The sequence below is a fragment of the Camelus ferus genome, chromosome 6 (genome assembly GCF_009834535.1).
Source record: "Camelus ferus isolate YT-003-E chromosome 6, BCGSAC_Cfer_1.0, whole genome shotgun sequence".
In the NCBI taxonomy this organism is placed as follows: Eukaryota; Metazoa; Chordata; class Mammalia; order Artiodactyla; family Camelidae; genus Camelus; species Camelus ferus.
This window is the reverse complement of record NC_045701.1, coordinates 83,392,861-83,418,863: the sequence shown is the minus strand read 5'-3', so window position 1 is coordinate 83,418,863 and position 26,003 is coordinate 83,392,861. Positions and strand designations below refer to the sequence as shown.

The 26,003-nt window shown below is 47.8% G+C and overlaps 1 protein-coding gene across 1 annotated transcript in view; it reads right to left on the bottom strand.

Annotated features, from left to right (window-relative positions):
• The window catches only part of SLC24A4 (solute carrier family 24 member 4), a 152,266-nt gene that overhangs the window by 57,663 nt on the left and 68,600 nt on the right, over nt 1-26,003 (bottom strand). The window lies entirely within an intron of this gene.

Below are 26,003 nucleotides of genomic sequence, written 5' to 3'. Positions count from 1 at the left end.
GACAGCTGAGAGGTACCGGGTTTCTTTCTGGGGTAATGAAAAAGTTTAAAATCGTGGTGATGCTTGTACAATTCCGAATATATTAAGAGCCACTAAATTGTATACTTTAAATAGGTGAATTACATCTCAATAAAGTTGTTACCAAAAAAAAGTATAAAATGGTCAAAAGACACCAAAGAGAAAATCAGGGGGGTGGTTCCTTGCTTTGTCAAAGGCCTCCAATCACATTCGCAGCAGTTTCCCAAGTGGCTCCAACATACACTGGGATGTGTTACAAACGCGATCAGGTTGAGGCTGGAGACGGCTTTACCCCCCGGGGAGGGCAGGCCCCAAGGTCACATGGCCAAGTTCAGTTTTCAGCTCTAATATTTACAGGCTGCATCGACAGGGACATTCCTTTACCTCTTTGTCCTTCAGTTTCCTCACCAGTAAAACAGTGAGACATTTTAATAATGTGCCTTACCCTTAAAGGTTGCGGTGAGCTTCAATCAGCCCTCCCAGGACTCTGGAATACTCTCCTCTTGCCATCGCCAAGACCCAGCTGAGAAGCAGGCTCCATGAAGAGAAGAGGGGAGGGTTCATTGCTCCCACTGAGTCATTTCAGCGCTCAGGATAGGCATTCTCCTGCAAAGCCCTGCCAGCTGGTCCCAGACCCGTCAGCCCCTTCTCTCACGGTGGATCTGTCACTCCAGGTGGGGAAGCAGAGATCCCAGAGAGGACAAGTGACAGTGGCAGGGTCAGGGATGGCAGTGCCCAGGATGGCACTAGAAAAATCTGCCCACCACTTGAGCACTTTTTTTTTTAAACAAGAGCCGCGCAGAGCAGGGGAAATGATCTATATGGAGGTGAGGCTTGAGGTAAACTTTGGAGGGGGATCTGAGGCTAAGCTTGTCCCTCTGTCCCCTGGGCCCCTCAGGCACCAGGTGTGTCTCCATTGGCATAGTGGCATCTTGGGTCATTGAGTACCATGTCACCGGCCCTCCTTTGGCACCGAGAAAGCCCCTGTGAGGTGGGGACCACCAATCCTGTTCTGGGTTCTCATCGTCCTGGAAGGTGGGGGCAGCCCCATGAGGTGCAGAGCCCCCTGCTTTGGGAATCAAACACTCGGAGTTCAGGTACCCTCCCTGACACCCTCAAGTGGTCTGAGCAACACTTCTTGGGCCTCAGAATATTCACATTTAATGGAGGAATAATTCCTTCCCACCTCCCATTTGAGATGACCAGCAGGTAAGGATTTTGTGAATGTCATTCCTACAAGTCCTCTGTCAGACACTGCCATGCCCCCATGTCCTCATCACTGGTCATCACCTCAGCTGGACTAGAAGTTTCAAGAAGGCAAGAATGCACACTGCCCTGGCCAGGTCTGGCACACAGTAGGTTCTTAATAGACCTTAACAGTCAGTTGAATAAACAATGCTAAAATACTAACAAAAACAACCACCTGCATCTTCTCATCCTGTTAGAGTGCCTTCGTTACCCTTGCAAACCCCTTAAATACCTAGAATGCTACTTGGCTCACAGTGAGCACTTGATAAATGTGTATAAATGAACTTCCAGGGAAAAAAAAAATCCCTTGTCTGTAAATATAACTTGGCTCTAAGCTCTGAAAGTGATGATTTCTCCCTTAAAACAGAAAAAAAGTTTTCCATTTTTTATGATTAGATTCTTCCAACAAGACCAAAAAACATTAGCTCCCCAAACACCCAGAAAATGTTCCCACTTTAAAACAAGCAGCATATAATGAAATATAGATTCTTTTACTTTCTTTTCCTGTAATCAACCTTCTTTAATAGAATTGCTCTGTCAGTTCAAGGGCATGGGTCTGCTTCAAGGTCTGGTGGCTCCGAGATGGAGAACTAAAAAGGGAGAAACTCAGCATTCCTGTGTCCAGAATCTTGTTTCCAGGAAAAATGTAACTGTCTGGGATATTTCACGGCAGATCAAGTAGACACTTCTGCCATGAAAATTCAAGGCAGTCTTTGATTCTCCAAACCAGTGATTTGAAAGCTGGTAATTTACCCAATGCAGGGAATTCTTGGAAAATTAGAATCAAGTAATGCTGCCTTTCTGCTATAAGGACATATCAGCTGGGCTCCTGCAGCGAGGGACGTGGGTTATAAATGGCTTTGTCCTTGGTAGGGACAGACTTCTGCTGGGCTAGACACAGCACCTTGCTCTGTGTCCCCAGGAATATGCCACAAGGCTGCGGAGGGGAGCGAATACCCTTCGCTTTGCCAGCAGAGACAGAGGAACCAGCAGAGCCACCAGCTGCTAATGACCCATCATCACCCTCTGTACCTACAAGTCTTCTGGACACACCCTGAACCCATTAGGCAGGCACTGCAGCCACAAATGTCCCTGCTTTCCAGAAGATACTCAGCAGGGGAGGGATGGGTTCAGGGACCATATAAGCCAGAACTCAGTGGAGGACCCTGAGTCCCTCTTTCAGGCTAAGGGCCACCTCTAAGTTGGATGGGAACCGTGCTGCACTGGGAGACGGAAGACTTGAGTTGCAATCCTGATTCAACTGCCCATGAACCCGCGGTACCCCAACCGAGTCATTAACATCTTGTCCTGCTACTTCTTCAGGGGCAATTTGCTGCCACGCGAGGTGGTGAAACGTCATTGTCACTGTGTGTGGCATGACCTGGCGTGGATACCAAAGGCTGCAAACAGGCAGATGGCTACCCCGCCCTCCCCAGTTGGCAGCTGGCAGCTGGCAGCTGGGACCAGTGCACTCCCCAGTGCAGGAGTCAAATCCTCTGGAAGTTGGCATCTGGGGGAGGGGGGGTACAGACCACGACACATGTGCAGCAAGAACTCTGTCCCTCCCACCATTGTCATCAACAGAAACAATTTTAAACTGCAGGCAGCCTACACAGCTGCCGAGGGCATTGTCTTTAGAAGCAGGTAACTTAGGTTTCAGAAGTCTCTTATTTGTTACCTGCATGACCTGGGCAAGTTGTTTAACACCTCTGGGCTGTGACCTCACCTGTAAGTGGGGATGCTGCAGAACCTGCCCACCAGGCTGCCGTAAGGATTAAGTGATACAGAGAATGCACGCACAAGCACTTAGCCCAGCTAGGCTACGTCACTCTGAGGATCCTTAACTTACAGAGTCCTCCCTCCATACCCAATCTGTCCCCACTGTTCCAGGGACCTGCTCTGTGAAAGCAAAAGAGAAGAGGAAACCAGCCTCGTGGGGAAAAAGCGAGCACGATGATACTGGCCACATTAGGACCTGAATGCTGGTGCAGTTCCATCTCAGCCTCCTGAGAAAACCTTCTTCATCTCTCTCAGGCATGCTGGGATTAGGAGCTCCCGGCCATGTTCAAGGCCGTGATGCTTGCATGTCTGCGAGGGGCCGAGCCAGCCCTGTCTGCTCAAATCCCCACCAGGGAGAAGGGAGAAATCAACAGGGCGCACACAAGCAGCTTTTGAGGTCATGCGTAAGCCTTTAAGCCGCAGAAATCGGGAGAGTGGTGAGTGCAGGGAGAGGGAAGAGATGTGTCTGCAGGTGGAGCTGAGCTCAGGAAACCAGAGATGATTCCAGTACCCACCATACCCAGAGGGGGTGGGGGAGGAGCGAGGGAGGTAAAGCAGTCAGCGAGCCGGCAGCCTCCCCAGCCCTGTTTTAGGATTTTTCCTGTGGATCAGTCTGCACCCAACTCCACTGTGTGGGGGGCAGGGAGAATGGGGGTGGGAAGGTCTTTCCTGCTAGTTGCCTTCCTGAACATTGAAAGGGAAACCATAAGGTCCCTGGGGACAAAAGCATCTGCCCCCCCCGCCCCCCTCCCCCATCACCAGCTACCAAGTTCTCTGACATCTTAGAAGTCAGACCCCTGGGGCACACTTGACCTTTTTTGTTGACACATGAGGTTACATGAGTGATGCCGTAATATTTCATAAACCCTTCATTCCTGTTGCCCTTTCAAGGCTCTATACCTTCAGCCAACATTGCTGCTGGTTCCCAAAATGTATTAATTTGTTCAACAGGTGTTTACTGCATACCCACTCAGCAGGCGTTGGACTCTCTGGAAGCGGGTGGATGAGGTCCTGATACATCCTCACGCCTGGCAGCTCTTCATCTAGGAGGGTGATTGGACTTTCAGAGAAAACCAAAATGATTCAGAAAGCGGTAGGTTATCAGGATGGTCAACACCCTGATCCTGAATGAGTACAAGTCAATTACATACTTCTCGAGCATTTACTATGTGCCAGGCACTAGGCTTGGGGCCGAGCCTTGAGGATGTGCCCTTAAGGGGCTGCTGGGGGTCAGACAAGTGCACAACTGACCGACAGACAGTGAGAAGCTTGCTGTGATGGTGAGGAGCCAGGGGGCTACTGACGTGGGGGAAGCGGGGTAGGCAGCAAGCCCTCGGAGAGAGTGGTGCCCATGTCCAGTTTCGAAGGCTGCGTTACTGACTTTTCAAAGTCCTTTAATCTGCCATGCCAGTGTGGAGAAGACGGTTATTCCCATTTTATTGATGAGGAAATGGAGGTCCTGAGGGGCCAAAGGATTCACCTATAGTCACACACCCAGTTTGGCACAGGTGAGAGAAGAACCCAGGCTGGGAGCCCAACTGATACCAGGCTCTTTTCATCTGAGCATTTTACCTACAAGAGGGGTACATCTCAGGACTAAGGTCTCCTCTACCCAAGGAGCAGGCTCTGCATTCCTGGAAGCTCTAAGGGCCATGGCAAGAAGTCGTGCTCTGGAAAGAAGGAACGCAAGTGGCAACTCTTAGGTCAGTGATGCTTACAGCCCAGGAAACACCCATATAGAGTTCTAGCCCGTTACTCCACGGACCCAGGAGAAATCTGTCACTCATCCTCCTTGACCTCCCTTATTTATTAAACATTTAATATTTATTAAACATTTAATTAAACATTAAACATTTATTAAACATGTAATAAAACTGACCACTTCCTATTTAGGGATGAATGAACATGTGTATGAATGAATGTATGTATTATCTATCTACCTGCCCATCCATCCATCTTACATACAGTAAAATTCATTCTTTGTGGTGCATGCTTCTATGCATTCTCAACACCTCTGAGGCACAGTGTTTCCATCACCCCAAAATTCCTTGTGCAGCCTTTTTGTGGTCAAACCCTCCTCAAACTCTGGCAACCAATGAGATGTCTCCTTCCCCTACAGCTTGCCTTTTCCTGAACATCATACCCATGGAAACACAGGACATACAGCCTTTTAGTCTGGCTTCATTCAGCAAAATGAATTAAGATTCACCCACGTTGTTGTGTGAATCCACCTTCCTACAATGTTCTAAGGTCCTCTGACCCCACACTCTCCTCACTGGCCCAGTCTCCTTTAGAGGGCCCCCTCCTCTGTGGGACACTGAATGCTGGGGGTTTTGCCCTGAGTCCTCTTCTTCCCAGGTCATCTGGCTTTGACTTTCTAATCTCTGCAGACTTGTCCCAAACCTCAATCTTTCCTGAGCTCAAGACCTAACATACCCATTGGCCAATGGGACATTACTCCCTGGCCATCTTATAAGTACATTGAACCTGTCCCCAGCGAGTGGCCCACACTCCATGCTGGTCTGGTGCTGTCCTGGACAACCTCCTCCTCCTTCATACTGTGTGATGAGTGGACAGGCCACCTGGCACTCAGCATCCTTTTTAACTTCCTTCCATGAACTTTCCTGTCGAGGACACTAGGTACCGGTGTGCAGGCTGTGCACTGCGTTTTCCCACATACTGGCCCTACCTCTTTTCTGTGGAGTCTGGACCAACTTGTAGCCAGGGCTCTGAAGGAGGAGTGGGTTCTGCTGGCCTGGAGGACTCAGAGGGCAGAGAAGAGGCAGCCGCGCTGGAGGCCAAAGTATGCAAAGGTTCTCCTGACAACAGCATCCACTTTCTTACTCCCACACAAGATGTTCTTGAATTTGAACATTCCACGTCCAATTCCTGCTCCTTTAGCTCTTCCAGCAATTTTCTAAGTACCCAATTTCCTGACTTCAATTTCTTTCTGTGGAAAATACTGAGCGTGGCTTCTATTTCCTGCACTGAAAGTACTCTGCCCTCTTCTAGCCAATCCTTCACAATCTTACTTCCAAAACAGCTCTCCAGTCCTTCCGCCTCCCCGCCTCCCCGCCTCCCCGCCTGCATCCTCTCGCTGGACCGCAGCACCAGCCTCCTACCTGATCTCCCCATGTCTGTTCTCAATCTGCTCCTTTCTGTTTTCCAATGGCAGCCAGACAAGCTTTTCCATGTGCACTTACGGCTTAGAACTCCTCAGGGGCTTTCAACTACTCTTTGGGATAAATGCCCAGAACTCTGTCAAGGACAATTTCTCCAGTCTTGTCCTGTCATCTTCCCTACCACGCTCGCTCTGCTCTGGCTGCCCTCGTCAAGTCTGGGAGCCGCTAGGTCCTGGCACGGGATAGGCGTTCAGGAAACATCTGTTGAGTGAATGAGTATCTGGCCTTCCACCTCCCTTCTGACACAAATCTAGGAGGCTGCTAGGATGAGCTCTGCCCAGAAGGATGTCTGGGAGATGGTGTGACTAGTCCTCCTTTCTCAGCTCCTGGCTTCCCAAGCTGCTGCTTGGATGCTGACCTTCCCAGATGGAAAGTGTTCGGTGGAGATACGCCTCCATTAGATTTTGGTCTTCCTTAAACCTTTCCATTTAGTCGATTCTCTTTAAGGAACAGAAACTATGAATTGAATTTTTCAAATAGGAAAATAAAAATTGCCTCAAAACATGCCATTCTCTTTTGCCCTTCCACCCTGGTTAAAAATAGCCCCATATTCTAAGCCCTGATGTTTATTCTGAAACTATGAAAGCTAGACAGGAAGGCTAGGGTGTCATTTAAATAACTTCAAATTTCTATCATTTCGACTTCTGTGTTTTAGAAACCACCAAGTGCCAGCAACCAAAAACAAAAAAGAGTTGCGATTTTTCTCCCCAATTGTATGGTTTAAGATAATGTTGCTAAGAATGTTATACCTTTCATGGGCAACAGTTGGAGTATCTAGGTTTTATAGCATCACCCTCACGTCCCAAATAGGAGCAAAAATAATTAGATTAAATCACTGGCTTAACCAGCATGAAAATGAGTTTAAAATCCTCTCTCTCTTTCAGTACATTCCAAAGGAGATTAAGCGCCACAGAAAAATAAAAATATAATTGGCAGCTCCAGCAGACGAATGGCTCTCTCCAGAACTCGCTGTGGAATTTAAGGCCGAAAGAGGCTCCAGATGCAACGTGGCCCAGCTGGTCTCCACCCAGCAGGGGGCACAGGCTTACCAAAATCACCAAGGGAACATTTTCTAAGGCATCCTTGCCATCACCACCTCTCTCCCTGCCCTGATGCTGAGCATCCTTGTCCTGCCCACTGAGAACCACTTAACCTCCCATCTTCAGAGGGAGAAAGAACACTGAAGTCCAGACAGGCCAAGGGCTTTCCTCAGCATCACAGCTGGTTAGCAGCAGGACAGCAGCCTGAACATACACACGGACAATGGCCAGGCCCTCCAGGACAACAGAACTCGGACCCACGTCCTCTGCAGCAGTCAGTCCAGGAAGCCCAACCACAAATGGCCCACAAGCCACCGTAATGCCCAGACGGTCGGGACATGGTCAGTGAGGGCCAGCCTCCCTACTGTTTGTCCCAATTTCCAACTCAAGACCAGCCAGAGAAAGCTAGATATGCCCCCTGCAATGGGGCCCTCCCCGACATTCATGTCCACCAGGAGCTTTAGAATTTAATCTTATTTGGAAAGAACGTGCGTTCGTCTGCTCGGGCTGCCATAACGAAATACCACAGACTGGGGCTTACACAACAGAAGTGTATTTTCTCACAGTTCTGGAGGCTGGAAGTTCAAGATGAAGGCGTTGGCAGGGCTGGTTTCCGGCGGGAGCGCTCTCCCTGGCTGGAGGACGTCTGCCTTGTCACGTCCGCACATGGCCTTTCCTTCCTGTGTGCGCGCACTTCTGCTGTCTCTTTCTCTTCTTATAAGGACACCAGTTCTATTAGATAAGGGCCCCACCCTTACGCCCTCATTTAACCTTAATGATCTCCCTAATACCATCACTTTGGGGGCTAGGCTTCAACATGTGGATTTTGCGGGAACGTGATTCAGTCCACAACACGAGGTCTCTGCAGAGGTTGTTAAGTTAAAATGAGGTCAAGCTGGATTAGAGCGAGCTGTGAATCCAGTGACGGGTATCCTCATGAGAAGAGGAGAGAACATACAGAGACAGAGAGAAGGCGGCCATGTGACAACCAAGCAGGAGTGATGCGTCCACAAGCCAAGGGATGCCAAGGATTGCCAGCAGCCACCCGAAGCCAGGACAGAGACAAGGAAAGGATTATCAGAGTCTCCAGGAGGAACCAACCCTGCTGATACGTCTGCTGACTGCAGAGTCTGGCCTCCAGAACTGAGAGAACAAATTTCTGAGGTTTTAAGTCACCTAGTTTGTGCTAATTTGCTACGACAGCCCTAGGGAACGAATACACCCCCCTCAACCAATAGCATAAAATACCCTGCATCTAGTTGGCCACCTCCAGCTCCCCCAGGCCAGCAACCTCCATCAGGACAAAATGAAGTCCTTGTTTTCCCCCCACTATAAAGCTGTACCACTCCCCTACCTGCCTTTTAAGTCTCTGCCAAACACAAGAGATGGTGGCCGACTCCCTTGCAGTAAACTCTGAGTAAGAATCGGGGATTTGTTCTCAAAGGGTGGCCTTTGTTTGTTGCCACAACAGGAAGAAGCTTTACTGCATCTCCATGTCTTTCTCCAGCACTGGCTTGAGCCCTCTCAGAGTGCCGTGGGGACAACCTGTTCATCCCAGTCTTGCCCCCACACCTCTACCAGATGGCATCCAGCGAGAGCATTTGGCAGGAAAGCACACAAAACATCTGGAGTGAATCACTAACCAAGATTCCTGACCGTGACACAGCAATCCAACTGTGAGCCACTCACCGATGGGCACCACACAGCACTACTGAATTACCAAAAGGACAGTAATTAGCAGGATAAACCATTTCTATTTGGAAGAATATGCACTGACTTTTCTTAGCATGACCTGCTTTATGTATAAAGCATAAATAGCAGATACATATATACACAGGGCGTACTATGTCCCAAGCATTCTAAGTACAGAGACGTTCCTGCCCCAGATGGGGCCAAACCAGGAGACCAAGGGGCCAGGCTGGCGGAGAGATCTGATGGGCTGCTAACACCCCTTGATAACCCACAACTGTGGGTCAGGGTCACCCACCTCAGCACTCTTACGTCCTACCCTGTGTCCCCATCCACCACCCCAGGGCTTCCCTGTTTGGTCAGCATTCTCCTTGGCATATAACCCTGCCTCTCTTCCCAGACTTAATCCCCTGCTGGCCCTCTGCACAGCCTCAAGGCAAGAAGTCTCAGGTCAGGATTTAGTACAAACAGGGTCTGAGCTCATCAGTTACACTTAGGAAGGTTCACTGAGCTCTTCCTGAGAAGGAAGCAGCAGCCTCCCCTCTTCCACACGGCTCTCAGGCCGTCCCTCAGTGGTCCTTGTCACTGTTCACAGTTTTAATGAGACCATCTAACTACTGGTGCTCAACTGACAGGGTGAGGCAAGGTTCAAGCAGAAAAGAAGAAACTGGCAGGCTTGATGGATTTCCAGGGGGTCTCATATTGTAGGTGTTTAACTAAACCGGCATCCACTGACTGATGGTTGTAATTTAGACAGACAACCCCTCTTTCCTAAGATCTCAGAAGAACAGAAAAGTCTGCCTAATACTTCCTAAGTCCTATGCCTACTCTCATCCTTGGCTTCTGTCAGAAACATTTCCAATGAGGAGTCACTAGGGGCTGGAGTTTTATTCTTGGCTTTCCTTTGTGAGCTTGTGGAAAATTACTGAGCTCCTGGGTTTCCACAAAGCACTGTGAGGTTTGAGGAGGTTATCAGTTATAAACAGGAGAGTCATCGAATCATAGAACTAACTATAAGATGATCCCCCTGAACCTTTTCTCCCCTTGGGAGTTTTCTCAGGCCCAGCCTCCTTCTTAAAAAACAGCAACAAAATTAAGATTTATGAGGCAGTTAGAAGCTCGGGCAATGGGCACCGGATTGAGAGTCCAGAAACTTCAGTTCTGTCCTCAGTTCTGATGATTTTTTTTTTGTATATATATATTTTTATTGAAGTAGTCAGTTTACAATGTCTTGTCAATTTCTGATGTACAGCATAATGCTTCAGTCATACACGAACATACATACGTTCATTTTCATATTTTTTCACCATAAGTTACTACAAGATACTGAATGTAGTTCCCTGTGCCATACAGTATAAACTTGTATCTATTATATATATATTAGTTAGCATCTGCAAATCTCAAACTCCCAATTTATCCCTTCCCACCCTATTCCCCTCCAGGAACCATAAACTTGTTTTCTATGTCTGTCGGTCTGTTTGTTTTGTAAATAAGTTCATTTGTCTTTTTTCAGATTCCACATATAAGCAATATTATATGGTATTTTTCTTTCTCTTTCTGGCCTACTTCACTTAGAATGATTATCTCCAATTCCATCCATGTTGCTGCAAATGGCATTATTTTATTCTTTTTTATGGAGTAGTATTCCATAGTATTCCAAATGGAGTAGTATTCCATTATATAAAATATACAACTTCTTTATCCAGTCATCTGTCGATGGGCATTTCAGTTGCTTCCATGTCTTGGCCATTGTAAATAGTGTTGCTATGAACACTGGGGTGTATGCATCTTTTTGACTTAAGGTTCCCTCTGAATATATGTCCAGGTACAGGATTGCTGGATCATATGATAAGCCTAGTTTTAGTCTTTTGAGGAATATCCATACAGCTGCATGTAAATCAATGAAGTTAGAACACTCCCTCACACCATACACAAAAATAAATTCAAAATGGCTTAAAGACTTAAACATAAGCGAAGACAATAGAAGAAAACATAGGCAAAACATTCTCTGACATAAATCTTAGCAATGTTCTCCTAGGGCAGTCTACCCAGGCAAGAGAAATAAAAGCAAAAATAAACAAATGGGACCTAATTAAACTTATAAGCTTTTGCACAGCCAAGGAAACAAGCAAAACAAAATGACACAACTTTAAGCAAAACAAAAAGTAATACAGTCCCAAATGCCAATAGTGTCTGGGTGGAGAAACACTGGTTGAGGGAATAAAACACAATAAAATGGTGGCTGCTCTTTGTCCACTGAACACTGATGCCTGCCTCACTCTGCCTCCTTGTAACCAAGACCTGCCCGCTCTCTGTCTCTCACGCACGGTGTGTCTACAAGTCCACACGCTGCTAAGCACAGGTCCTCCTCCCTCACAGAGCCAAACTGGGTGGCTAGGAACATGCCAGAAAACTCTGTTCTCCCCTCTCCCCGCTTAAAGTCTCATTGAGTCAACTCAAATCCCTGTTCTGTCTTAGTCTCCTTTCTTCTGCCAGCCGCAGCTCTCCAACACTTGTCTTCCCACACAACTAGAGTCTGTCCCTGAACAGAAGCTGCTTCCAGACCAGACTCGGACTCTCATTCCTTCTGACAAACACCAAGTGTGTACCATCTACCCAGAGGATCTGTGCGGGGGGCCGAGAGGGAGTAGGGATAAACCTGGCAGGGTTTGCAATCGACCAGAGAGGGGGAAGCAGATGTGTAGCGGATGGTGATGGTAATGAGACAAATGCCACAGGGAGAGGCTTACACAGAGCTTTAGTGGAATACAGAAGAAGGAACAATTAACTCCAACTCAGAAAAGATGACTCAGGGAGAAGTGGGAGACGAGAGAGCTGGGCTCTGAAGGATTTCCTGGAATCCCCCAGGAAGGAGGAGGGAGGCTTTCTAGGCAAAGGAACGAACTGGATGCTGAGGCAGGAAGGAGGGACCCCGGGAGAACAGGACTTCCGTGTAGTCTGCTTGCAGAGGCTCTGGGAGGTAGGGGAGGTGACAATGGGAAGGGATACTGGAAAGGATCAGAGGACCTGAGTGCCAGGGTGAGAACCCCAGCTCTGTCCCCACGACACCAGAGAGCACCAGAAGATTTCTGAGCATGGGAATGACAGGATTAGAGTCCTTTAAACCAACAATTGGGAACTTATTTCCATAAGGGCCAGATAGTGGGTTTTTCAGCCTTCAGGGTGCCATATGGTCCCTGTCGCAACTACTCAGCTGTGCCTTTGCAGTGTGAAAGCAGCCACATATGATATATCAACAAATGGGCATGGCTGCATTCCAATAAAACTTTATTTATGTTCACTGCAACTTGAATTTCACATAATTTTCATGTGTCACAAACTATCACTCTTTAGCATGCTTTTCCAGCCATTTAAAAATGTAGAAGCCATTTTTAGCTTGTGAGCCATCTACCAACAGGCCAGGAACTGGATTTGGCTCACGGGCTGGAATTTGCTGACTCTTGTTTTAGAAATGTCATTCAGGGTGGTGGAGAGGTGAGGGTGGGAAACAGGGGCCTCGGGCGGAAGCTGCCCGAGTACCTTGAGGGTGGAGAGGAAGGGACAGATGCACAAATGCTGTGGCCACCTGAGCTGCAGGATGGAGGGCCAAGGGAGGGGAGGAAGGATGCACCTGTGGTTTCTAATTAGAGTGATGAGAGGGTATCGTGATGCTGTGAATATAGATGGGTGACAATATGGAGAGGGTATGGGTCAGTAAGTCTTGTGGGCTGTGGCCACGCACCTGGTACCCAAGGGGACAGACCTGCCTGGCTCAAATGTGAATCAGCCTGCTTCAGAGAGGGCTGGATTATACCAGAGCCAGGGACTCAAGAGTCCTGGAGCGGTCAAGAGAGCTGACATCTATTGTTTTTGCCGGTTCTCCTTGGGGGAATGCCCACTCCCCTGTCTGTATGATGTGAGTGGGGCTAGTCCCTCCCCAGGGCAAGGTTGGCTCAGAGATAGGTAAATGGACCAATCAGAGTCAATCCCAGGAATTTGGGGGAAGGAGCAGCTTTCTTTCTGCTAAACCTGAAAGTGGTAAAGGGCAGGCTGTGACTTTCCAGGGCCCCTATACAGGGTCTTCATCTCTTCCAACCAAAGTCCTAACTCATCCAGCTGCTATTAGACTGCAACCCAGAAGGGCAGAGGCCTTGACCTCAGAATTGTGTGAGACAAAGTGCCCATCCCAAAGGATTATTTGATAAACGGCCTAGTCCAAAGCATTTGCATCCATCTTATTTATCTCTAGAGGTCTGAGCCCCAGTCCTGAGCCTCTCCAAATGCGTGATCTTTGAGGAGTCACTGCTCTCTGGGACCCACCTTCCTTATCTGTAATGAGAGAGCTGGACGAGAGAGGTGCGTCTGCATCTGAGGGGGATGCTCAGAGTTCGCCTGTGGGGGGCTCCAGCCCACACTCGCTGAGTGAACACGAAGGGCACATGTGCAAACAGAAGAATGTCTAGAAGTTTGTCTGTAGATGCATTTATATTTTATTAATCAAATGACTAAATTCGCAGTCATTTTTGGTCATTCTGTTTTCTCAGTTTGAAATACAGTACCTCTTGGTGCCATGTCCTCCACCTCCACCCAGAGGCCTCGTGGGCAACGTGAACCTTTCACTGCCTTCAAATTCTTGTCCACCACTTACTAGTGCTGGGGCCTTGGGCAAGGTCCTTAACTTGCTAGGTCTACGTCTCCCATCCGTGAAGCAGGCATGATGTTAGTCCCTACCTCTTCGGCTTGTTCCGAACATGGAGCAAAGTGGCCCATGTAACCGTGGGGAAGAGGGCCCAGCACACAGCACGGGCTTCGGACAGCCAAGGAGGCTGGGGTAACTGGAAGGGATGCCGGCGCCTTCTGGAGCTGGGGATGTTTTGTTTCTTGACCTGGTGCTGGTGACATGGGTACAGTTTGGGGAAATGTGTTCTAAGTCCATCTCCCTGTAGGCTAGCATTCAATAAAAAGTTCCAAAACCCAACATGCTCCAACTAGAAAGACAGAAGGTCAGCGGCAGCTGCAGAGCTCCCAATAATGAAAGTATTTAAAGTATTTGCATTTTCTATCCCCTGCTCCCGAGCAACTCCTCCATCTCTGTGCCTAACAGCCTCACAGGGCTTCTAGGCTTGTTCAGCTCTGCAGAAAACAGGCTCCCTGGGAAACAGCGCCAGCACCCACCGCGCCTCCTGACCCAGCCCTTACCCCAGGCCCATTCCTCCAGCCAGTTGCTCAACATCGCCTCCTCTTAGAACCTGGAGTTGCTGACGTCAGCTTGCTGGACCTCTTCGTGTCTTAGTGACCCTGGCCGATAAGGGAAAGGCCCAAGGAGACTGAACTTTATTCAGAATTGGCTGGGGAGCTGTTTTCTATAAGCTGTCCTGACCCAGCCCCACCTCGGTCTACAGAAAGCCCAGCCAAAGCCCCACTCACGCTCGGTTCACCCCCTTCACCCCAAAGACTCAGCCATGTGGTCCTCAGGCCAGATGTCCTTTCCTGCAGCTTCTTTTCTCAGAAAACTCCAGCCCCTAGGATGCTCTGTTTAGTCCTGACGATAATGCCTTGTAATTCACATGTACTGGAATCAAAGTCCCCCACATTCTCACAGGAGGAAAAGGCATACATCAATCTGCCCTAAGTTTCCCATGGGGAAGCTCCCTGTTGGGAGAGCAGGTATAGATTAAGCTGCTCCAGGACAAGGGACGAGGTCAAACAATGGCGGTCCACCCCCACCAGAGAAGTAAAGGCATCAACATTGGTAAATTATTATTTTACTTAATCCTAATTACCATCTGAAGGGTAGGTCTTATTATCCCCATTTGGTAGATGAGAAAACTGAGGCTCAGAAAGGCCAACAGTTGCCTAAGGCCATCCAGCCTGTAAGCAGGAAAGCCAGAACTCATCCTAAGCCAGACTGGCCTGGCTCCAACGCCTGGAGTTTCTCCACCTTGGCTCATGCCTCACAGAGCTCATCTTAAAACATGAGCCCACCTAGAAAGCTTCCATAACATAAACTCACAAGCCTGCAGAGATAGGAAAGCTTTAGCTGCACTTTCTGCTTACTATTCTGGGATACCCAAGTAAATAATGAAGGAAGCCACTTCCTTAAACAAATAAACCCAGAAGACTCAATTTAACCACAACAAATACAAGAATAGATTCTAATCCCAGGTCAATTTAATCACCCCTCTTTTTCCTTCCATCCTGACTCATCCCCCCTCGTGGGTGCAAAACAAAACACATACTCTTGCAGCAACAACAAGCACACACCTCCCATATGAGCATCCCACGGCAATCCAGCACGTTTGCTCATTGGAAATCATTTCTGTTTGAATCCACACTAGGAACAAGTCTAGCCCCCTACCCCCAACACACACACACACACACACACACACACCCCTCTCCATCTTCCTCTACCTTCACTGTATCTGATCCCTCGGCAAACTGATTCTAATGCTGTAACCAATCCTTAATGCTGGAAACCACTGAAGTGAGGTCTGTACTAAATAATTGCTGGTTCACTGTCTTGATCACTCAGGTGCTGATGAAAAAGCTCCCACTTGAACGTTCACTTTTACCTCTTTGTTACAAACACAAACAGCAGCAAAACCCCATTTTAGATCCTGTCATTTCTCTGGAGAAGATGCAACTTTCAGCTGTAAGGCTAACTGATCTATCTGGTCTACCTGGCAAAGAACACATTATCCCTGAGGCTTTGCAGAAATTTCTGCAATAGTTGAGTATAGGACACAGAAAGGTTAGGTAACCTACCCACAGTCACACAGCAATGGCAAAGTAGGGGTATGTACCCAGGTGGTCAGCACCTCATCACTACACTGAACTCCTTTCTGCTCAGGGAGACAGACATGCATAGGACCCACAGCACCAAGCACAATATTGGTTTTTTTCCTCCACTTCTTTTACATTTATGTTTAAATTTACACAACTCACTCTGTTCTAACATGGTCACTGAACTGACGTTCTGACAAGCCCAGAGTGAAGCTTTTACAAACATGTTCTTTTAAAAATGCAATTATTTCCCAAAGAGAAAGAGCTGTCAGTCAACTACATATTAGTATAAATTAGCCCTATCTGCTTTACCTCTTAATACCGGACATCAGCAGCACTGAAAACAAGTGGTATGGCTGAAGAGAAGGAAAGTACGTAATGCAGGAACAGAGCATATGTGGAGGGCGTAGGGGTGCAGTGCTCAAATGGAGATTTTTAGCAGAGTCTGCAGAGAAGAGCATTAGAAGGATGCAAATGAAATCAATGAGAGAAGATGTCTATTTCAAATTTTGACAGAAAGCTGGCCCTAACTGTATCCAGAAGAGTTGGGGGTAATTCTCCCTGATTTATCTGAGGTTCTGTTTTTCCAGGACCTCAAAATTCCAATCGGTGCTCTTTGAGCTTTATACAGTCTGCTGTTTTGAACTAATTTTATGTGTGTGGTGTGTGTGTGGGCTATTATTCACCACTGCATGGTGGCAGAGATGCTAGAGGCAAAGCTTCCCAAAGATCCGTGCTCCCTTCCACGGCTCCGGGTTACTGCTGGTATAATCAGCTGCCCACCCAGAGGACTTCACCAGCTGGACCCCGAAGTGCCGTATGTCACTGCTGTTCCAAAGTGCTTCAGAAGCCGGCTTCTCAACCCTCTCCCACCCTCCACAGGTGCCCTGGAGGCCATGTGAAGATGGCAGAGTGGAGGTGGAAGGAGCCTGGATCCCTGTGTCACCACCTGGAAGGCTCCCTTCGGAAAACTCACACTGGCTTGCTATGGAGGTAAAAAAGTCTCTGGAATGAAGCTAAGATTTGGGGCATTTCTCAGTTACTGTTGTGATTATTATCTTAACCTCCAAAGGAATAATATTTTCTGATTTTCCAAACATAAGCTCTCAAATGGTGTAGAAGTATGCATCTATATGATCTAGTTGGGTATTTTGTTTGTGGTCTGTGGACCACATTAGGTGATGTGAAGGATCTGGGATGCTCTTCATGGCTGTTCCCAAGGATATACATCCAGGAGAGGGAAAAAGTCTTCGATGTGTAACTCAGTGTATTTCAGGACCATCACAATTTAGTGGGTGGCCACACAAAATTAAGTTGTGAGCACACTTAGCACTCAATAATCCTGCCTGCCTCACGGAGGTATTTTTAGAAGCCAGGGTAACTAATTTTATGTCTTGCTTTTGACATACGTTTACTTATTCTGGGGAACAGAAATCTTGTTCAGCTTTGTCCCTTGTACCTTGAGACAAGAGTATAAGTTGACCAACATTATCTGAGAAACACAATCAGCAAACTATAAAGTCCTTAAATGTTGTGGAATATATCCCATCGCTTTTAGTGGCCCATCACCAAGGAAATCAGTCAATTAGGCCAAGATGAATTTGAATGTGTTTGTCTCATACTTCTTTTACTATTGTGAGCATTGGTATTTAAAGGAAAACAGAATGAGTTTTGTTATTAGCAGGTATATTTGACTTTGTCAGATCTGCCTCCCAGGAAAAGGCTGAAGCATTTTGTGGAGAGGGGTGTGAGCATATTAGTCCACACTCGCAGGGCTGAGATGTCTCCCTGCCCACCCCCACTCCACTCCCATGCTTCATTCCTACAAATCCTGAGGGTACTGCAGCATTAGTAGCAACTCAGGAAGGGCACAGAGAGGTTAGGTAACTAGTCCAAGGTCACACGGTAAGGGGCACATTTGGAATTTGAACTCAGGAAGTCTGTGTGTTGAACATAATCTCTTTACCACTACATAACACCACCTCTGCTCAGGGGGATGGGTCTTCCAAAGGACTGCCTTTTTCAAAGTCTTCCATAACTCTCTCAAGTACATGGAAGACTCCTGCTAAGTCTTTCTGTAATTTGCACACACATCCACTGTGCCCATTGTCACATTGTACTGTGATTGTTTTTCTGTCTGACTCCACATTCAGGCTGTACTATCCCATAGGGTGTCTAGAATTAGAAAAAAGTGCCCCTTCCTCAAGACATTTTGCTTCCATCTACTGGAATATTCTCATAATAAAGGGACAAATCAACAGTAGTGTCTCTGATTCAAATGGCGCCCTCTAGGGCTGTGCAGTGCACAACCTGCACAGCTGTACACAGTGATCTACTCCGGACTGTGAGCACAAGTTCCTTGAGGACAGTCTATTTTTCCATTTGGTGCCGCCAGCTCCTAATGCAGCGACAGGCACACAACAGATTTTTGTTGACCTGATTTGCAGTTGTTGCTGGCTAACTCAATTCTGAGAGGCAGGTGGTTTCTGACTCTGCTCCAAGACTGAGGGATGAGGCTACAGTCTTTTCTCTTGATTGTTTCCCCCTGTCCTGCTGGTGGGAAATCAAGGACTTGTGCTGACCAGCTGGACACCTATGTGAGTTCCTTCCTCTCAGGGAAGTGGAGACTCTTTCAAAACAACCATTTCCACCGGGGCTTTCACTCCCACTTCCCCATTTCTCCTCTCAAGTGGGCACCGGCAGGAGTGCCAATGAGATTTGATTCCTTCCTCGAGCCAACAGCTCCTCAAACATGCCTGTTTACACCAGGCATCGAGAATATTGACAAAAACACTTTCTAACTTGCATTTGCAAAGTATGCATCTCCCACTAACCACCCAAGCCCATGGAAATAAAAAAGAAAAGGCAAAGGTACCGGGAGGCCCAGGTTCTCAGGTTGCTTTCAGGGCTGTCAGAGGAAGCAAATTAACTTCGTATCCCTGTAGTTCATTATGACATGGTCTCTCATCATAGAGACGACTATGTGCTCAATTGCCTACTGCTGAATACTTCTCCAGGAAGGGCCCTCCCAATGACCTGGGCTTCAAAGCTGTGGGGAAAAGGAACTGCAATTCTGCGTGGTCCAAAGGAGGTGACTGTGGCCAGAGCGCCCTAGTCAAGCCCTGTGGTCTTCTCTCCCTTGTGTGCACCTGCCCTCTGGCTGGGTGTGTGTTTCCCCCAGTTCTGAGCCAACATCTTCTGATTTTTTTCCAGTTTATCAAGGTACAGATCATGAACAGAACCCCACCAGTTCCAACATATTGGTACTTTATTTAAAATAGTGCCTCACCCTCTGTTCTTCCCCGACTCCCACCTCCAAGGCTCAAAGCGAGTTTTCCTTCCCTGCAAAGCTTTCTTTAGACCACATTCAACTCTCTTCTCTAGCTACCTTTGCAATTAATAAATTTCAGTGCAGTTGTTTGAATTAACCAGGGTGACAGAAACTCTCACTGGGAGAATGTTCTAGAGTACGAGGGGACCAGGGACTAGCTCAGCTCCACTGCAGAGCAAAGCCTGGCAGCCAGCTGACGTCCAGCCCCAATAGTTCACCAGTGTCAAGGCAGAGATAAGTAACTAAAGATGCTTCAAGATTTCACACCTGCTCCCAGAAGGCAATAAAATGGCTCTCAGTCTGAACATGGGGCAACATTGAATTTAGAAGTCCACACTATGAAATACTGATTTCTTCCTTTGGTAACACCTTGCATATGAAAAGTAACAGTAATATCAAGTTATTTCCTGTCCAAAATTTGTGAATATCCAACTGCCTGTTCCTAATTTCTTTTAGATATATTTGTTCCACACTTTCTGGAGAAAAGAAACATCAGATCCGGCTGTCACTCATCTGAACCGTTTGTATTCATCAGACCAAATGAGAAGTGTTTATCCCTACCTGGTAGGTGTCAAAATCAAGGTGAGATTCAGCCACCACACAAGCAAGTTTATGGCAATTTAGACCCCACAGAGTGACATTTTTAACTCAGTGCGCATGAAATTAACAACATGTTATCTTCTGAGAACCAGGGTGTAGATAACTCTGCATTCTACTGAAAATGCATTTTACAATCAGTTGAGGCCTGAAGAAATTAGCAGGGCTCTCCGCAGGTAGTTCATGAGTGTGCATGCATTTAAATGTCATCTAACTAGGCTAACAGAATTAGGCTGTCGGAGTTGTTAAGATCCTAGTCTTGCTGGAACTCCCTGAAGTAGGCTACCTGAACATCCTTGAACACCGGACAGTGACTGAGCCTGTCGCCAGGTTTCCAGGCACGGCTCCTGCCCAGTAGGACCTCCCCATGAGGAAGCGGCAGGCTTTGAGCAGGGAAGGGCCCCACTGCAAGGAGACAAGTGTCCCTCATGTGGCAACTTGGCCCAGCGTAGCCCACTGTCTCGGGGGTGATTCATGCCCAAACAAGCATAGAAACTCCCCTGCCCCCTTGGTGAGCGTCAGTGGGGTATGTCTGAGCCCATCAGGTGGGACAGGTGTGAGGGAACCTGTCTGAGCAGCCCCAGATTGGTTGGGGGTCCTGGGAAGCAAGATGGTGAGGCTAACGGGCCTTTTCTTAGGACATGGAAAGTTTCAGGGAGGAGATGTCAGTAAAGCGGGCCTTTGTGTCCTTCCCCACCTCTCCCTCCAGTCTCCGACAGGCCTACAGGTCTCCCTCCAAAACAGTTCTCACATGCCCACCTCCCTGATGCTGCCAGCCTCTCCTCTTCCTGGCCCCGCTGTGGTTGTGCCCGGCCACCCCACCAAGGCCCTTGGTGGCCCCTGCTGCCCTGGGGACAGAGCCATCCTCAACGTGGCACTGAACTGCCCTTCTGTTGCTCAATGGCTTCTGATTATAAAAAGTTTACCAACCACAGTGGCCTGCCTGCATGTTTCCACCAACTTACATGCGAACAGCAGGGATGTTCAGGAAACGGAAACGAGGCCTATACTGGTGTGTGGCCCCAAAGGGGACGACAGCAGGGACCTGTTCTTCTCACGGCTCAGCCAGGGCCTGGGTGGAGGGGCTGTGACAAAGGAGGCATGAATGCCGCCCCCAGCTCAGGGTTCAGCTCTGTTGGCCCTGATTTTGGGTGTGTGGCTTGTTCTCAAAGAGGAGAGGTCAGGCTGGGTTCTCCGTGACCTGCCATCAAGCTTTCTGACCCAGACCACGCTGGAGCCAAAGCCTACATTTTCTTTGAATCCTAAATAGCCATATGTCCCTTGCTTCTATTTTTAGGGTGAGAAATTAACAGAGGTAGGAAAAGCCTCTCTACCAGGTGGGTTCTTCCTTTAATCAAATCCCGACATTAGATAATCACAAACAGAACTTTCAAGAACATCCTTCATTCCTTCCAAAATTGTTGCCCTGGATAACAATTCCCACCTTGCCAGCCTCTTCCCTTAGGGGGACTGCACCCCCAAGCATAATCGCTGCCCCCCCCCACAACCTCTGACCTCTACATCTGTGCTCACACACACCTCCCCGCATTCTGTCAGTTAAAATCCCCCTTGAACACAGAGCACCCCCAATGCCGACCCAGGACGCTGGGGCAACTATTCTCATGCAAAGTCTTCTTCCTCCAAGAAGAGGGGTAAGAGCCCTGGACTGAGAGTTAAGGAAGCTGCGCTCCCCCATCACAGATTTGTTTCCAAGCCGCAGAGAGACGCCCAAATAGCTCCAGGCTGTGATCGCTCGCCAGTCACAGATGGTCACTCCACATGGTAACTCAGGGACCCCTTCCAAAGCTGCAGCCACCAGCACCAGGCAGGAGGACAAGGAGCTGGGCACAGAGGGAGGCTAATTTTTCGTGGGATTCTGAGAACAGACAACTCTGCACTCCAAATGCAAATTTCAGATTATCCGCTGTGACGTATTTCACACCACCCTCCAACCTCAGAGTGACTGGTAACCTCTGGTGTGAATTCTACAGCAAAAGGGGAGGAGAATGTCCCCTTTCCCATGATGCTTCTCTACAGACGACTTCATAAGCCGTCAAAACTCTGGAGATCAATAATACAGAAATGTATACTTTCTACCTACCAGATTGAGACGAAATGCTATTAGCACCTTGAAAGCAGGAGCCAGAGGCTTGTCCATATTAGAATCCCTGAGGCACCACAGGATCCAGCATGAGATGGTGCCTTATAACCCTCTATGCTGTAGTAAGCCTCTAATTCTAATCTGTACACTGGTAAAAAGAGGGGGTATGGGTGGTGGGAGCATCATGAGCAGAGGCGGTGACAGAGATCCAGGAAGGTATTCAAAGGCCCCATGACATCTGTCAACCTGGCGTTGCACCTCAGCAGACTGCTGCACACACAGGGGAAAGAATTCTGACCATCAAGGAGGGACACTGTAAACAGCAGAGAAGTCAGGAAGAAGCAGAATACCAAATCAGTACGCGCTGTGTATACAACGTATCCCATCACAGATGAAGAGCTCCAGCTGTGCCAAAAGTAAATTGACTCTTAAGACAAAGAAGCCGTGGGTGTGTTTTTAAATACGACATTAAGTTGCAGCGTGATGCAGAAAGCCACATTCCTAGGTTTGGTCTCCATTCCTTTCCGTGGGTTTCCTGTACCCCAGCCCTTCTTTGATCAGGAACACAAGTTCTTACACGTTTCACTTTTTATCTTTGACACCGTGGCCCATGAAGGAGGAATAAGAGCACGTGGGGCTCACCCAACCTCATCTGTCCCCACTATCCAGGCACAAGGGATTTCATGATGACAGTGAAGCATCACTGCCCAGCACATGTATACAAGGCTCAACCAAACTACTGGCAAATGAGACGCCAAAATATGCAGATGTGGCAAAACTTGCCCTGTGATGCAAGTAAATGACACCAAACGAAACTGGCAATGAAGCCAAACTAATAGTGAATCACTTATAAATGGAAAGCAAGAACGGCAGTGATTAAAAACTATGACCATCTCAAGATGATGGACAGAAAGTGCAGAGAGCCAGCTTCCTCCAAGTCAAAGAGAGTCCAACTCTCTCTGTGGATACATGTGCAGCCGGAACCCAGCTGTACTGCCTATTGCTGAATGGAATCCAGACTTCTTACAGAACCTGCATGAGGGTCATCAAACTCTAGAAGCCTGATAATTTTAGTTTACAAATTAAAAAAAAAAAATCTTAGCAAAGCAATCCTTAATAGTTAGCTCAGGTAACAGTTACCCTTCACAATTTCCGAAAGTTTTGGGAGCTAGTCCTATGTACATCATTTGCCCACAAGAACCAGAGAGGATTTTTTTACATCAGCCCTGGCATGACAGGAGGCCCTGTAAGTCCTGGGTTAAGCAGAAGACCCTGCTCTGAGAACTGCTGATCTAGGCACACCTCGTGCATCACTGCACTATTACAGGGAGTGGAGTTGGGAAGCCTGGCTTCCACTCATGGCAACTCACGGCAAGTTAAAAGTAGGGCAGCCAAGATTAACTCTCCACACAACACACCTGAGCCCCCTTCGTCAGGCAGAAATCGCTGGCTGGCCCACCACTTTTTTTTTTTTTTTTTTTAATGGAGGTATGGGGGATTGAACCCAGGACCTTGTGCAGGCTAACCACACACACTACACTGATCTATACCCTCCCTCTGGGCCCATCACTTCTAAAGAAAATCAGAGGACAGTTTACAAACCTATCTGGGGTCAAGTTCAGAACTGCTGAGCTGCGTTATCCATCCTGGAGGTCACTCAGACCCTCCCCACTACTGCATCCTTATTTTTTTCCTCCTCGTCCTCCACTTTTCACTCTCGCTATCTGGCTTCCGAGTTGGGGGTGGGGGGAGTTACCCCAAACTCTAGTCTCAAAGCCTTTCTTAATTGGCATCTTGCTTTCTTTGGGTGGAGGGAGCCAGGAAATTTGCCCTGAAGCAGAAAAGCCTGGAGTGATGGGGCATGATTTGGTATCTTCTTTCCCACTCTACCCATCAGTTACAATTTAACAACATTCACAGAGAATGTGTAAATGGCATCTCCAATATCCTACACGATTGTGTAGTAAGTAGCTATTTATGGTTCAGAGTCTTTTTAAAGGTTATAGGAAGAATAATGTGAATTTCTGCAGAAATAACACCATCTGATCCTAGTTTCTTTATGATTGTTTTGAACAAAATTTTATGTAGGGTTGTATATTATGATAAAAACAGTATTATAAGTGCAGTAATTTCCCATCTGGATGACCATTTTTAACTGCTTGCAGAAGCCTGTGTTTCTTCTGCATTTTAACAACATTGCAAATGGATGTGACTTGCCCAAATCAAGGAAATCATTCTAATTTATAAAGAGAGAGAGAGAGAATGACACACTCCAAACTGTAAGAATTAAAAGATCATGGAAAATCAGGAATCATGGCTTTGCTCCTAATCAAAAGCTTGTCTTGGATGGAACTAGACAGAAACCAGGACCACTTCCCTTGGTGTCTGACTGGCCCCTATCTCAGATGGCGAACATCCACATGGGGCAAGTCCCCTGTACCCTCAGGGCTGCAGGGGACACTTGGTAATCACAGGAAGGACAGCGGTAGAAACTCCTAGAACCTCCAAGCAGAAACTGTTCCTTAGAAACCTCCAGAAGGGGGGCTACTCACCAATAGTTTGGATTCTACAAGTGACAGAAAGGGAAAGTCAATCCTAACTGATCGTTTCTCCCTCTTACTCTTTGCCACCAACTCAGAGGGCTTTGCAATTCCACCGCTGAGAAGTCAGGGTGCCCACCTCCCATTCCAAGGCCTCCTCCAGGGGGTGGTACTAAAAGCGAACACTGGCTACCCAAACAGGGCATGAAAAGCAACCGACAAACTGAGTGCCCCGTTGCTGGAGGAGTTACTGGGAAAACAGGGCTGCTTCTGGCCATGACCCAGAGCCGAGCGGCTGGTGCCCTGATATATAAACCAAGGTGTTGTTTGCGAAGGGTGGAAAACTGGCCCAGGATTCAAACAGAGCACGCAGGGCCCAGACATCCAGAAGGCAAACGGCAGGAAGATGGGACATCAAGATGAAATCAAGCAAGGCTGACAAAATCTAGAGACGTGGGAGAAAAGAAAGAAAATCTTTTGCAATTGTCTCGTCTTTCAATGATCTGAACATTATAAATGAGAAGATATTACCCACTGTATTTTTCAGATCAAGACATATTGGTGCTTTATACGCTAATCTCAAAATCCAGAAATCCTGCCTTATCTCTAGAAAATTACACTTTAAAGAGCCTCTGATAATATTGAAAGTGGAGAATCAATAAAATTGATGGGGCACGGGGTAGGAGGAAAGAGCAGTCTGAGAAAGGTGCCTTCTAGGAGTATCTCAGGGCTGGTGGTGGTGGTGCTGCCTGGGCTGGGCTCCACGGGAAGAGTGGGCAGAAGGGAGGACCTGGACCTGGGGTCAGAAGAGTTGTTCTCCGGGGTCTCTCAGACGGCTGCAGCCAGATGTTGGCTGAAGTTGCTGTCATCTGAAGGCTCGACTGGGCTTCACAGCCACACTATTGCATACACATGGCTGGCAGGTAATGCTGGAAGTCAGCTGGGAAGCCAGCTGGGGCTGCCAGCCCACTAGAACACCTCCAGTGTCCCCTGCACTTAGACAGGGCAGGCAGCCAGTTCTCAGTGGTGGAAGCAATGCACTCTTCCAGGCCAAGGATGTCAAGAAGCAAGTACATTTATCCCACTCTTTTCTTTCCCCATTCCCCAGATGAATGTGTAAGGCCTAGAGAGCATCACAGAAGACACCTGGGTCCCTGAATGACCACGTGGAAGATGCCAGCAGCCAGGAACACACCCTGGCGTGCTACACGGTGAGAAGCAAGCCTTTACTGTGCTAAGACGCTGAAATTTGAGGGTCTGTCTGCCACACTAGCTGGCATCCTATCTAATAGTACACTGCCTCCCAGTCTCAGTCAACTCAAGATTCCTAAAATAGGAATCCTAGTTTTCCCTGGTGCTTTTTGTTTTTAAAAAAAAAAAAAAAAAAAAAAAAAAAAAGATGCTGGCAGGCCTGACTGGTGACAAGTAAGTGCAGTCACACAGATGGGCCCAGGAAGGCGTATGGGGTTCACAGAGGAGCTCCACCCCTAGTCTGGCGCAGGGGACAGAGTACAGCCAAAGAGGTGTCTTACCATTTCTGTGACTGCTCTCATTTCAAATTTATGGTAGCGAAGGAATAACGTTTCAGAAACCATTTTAAGAAAATATATTGTCAGATCTTAGGGGGAAAATGCACTGGAAGTAGAGTCATGTTTTAACTGGGGGAAGGGTTAAAACTAAGGCAAGAGCGTTAAG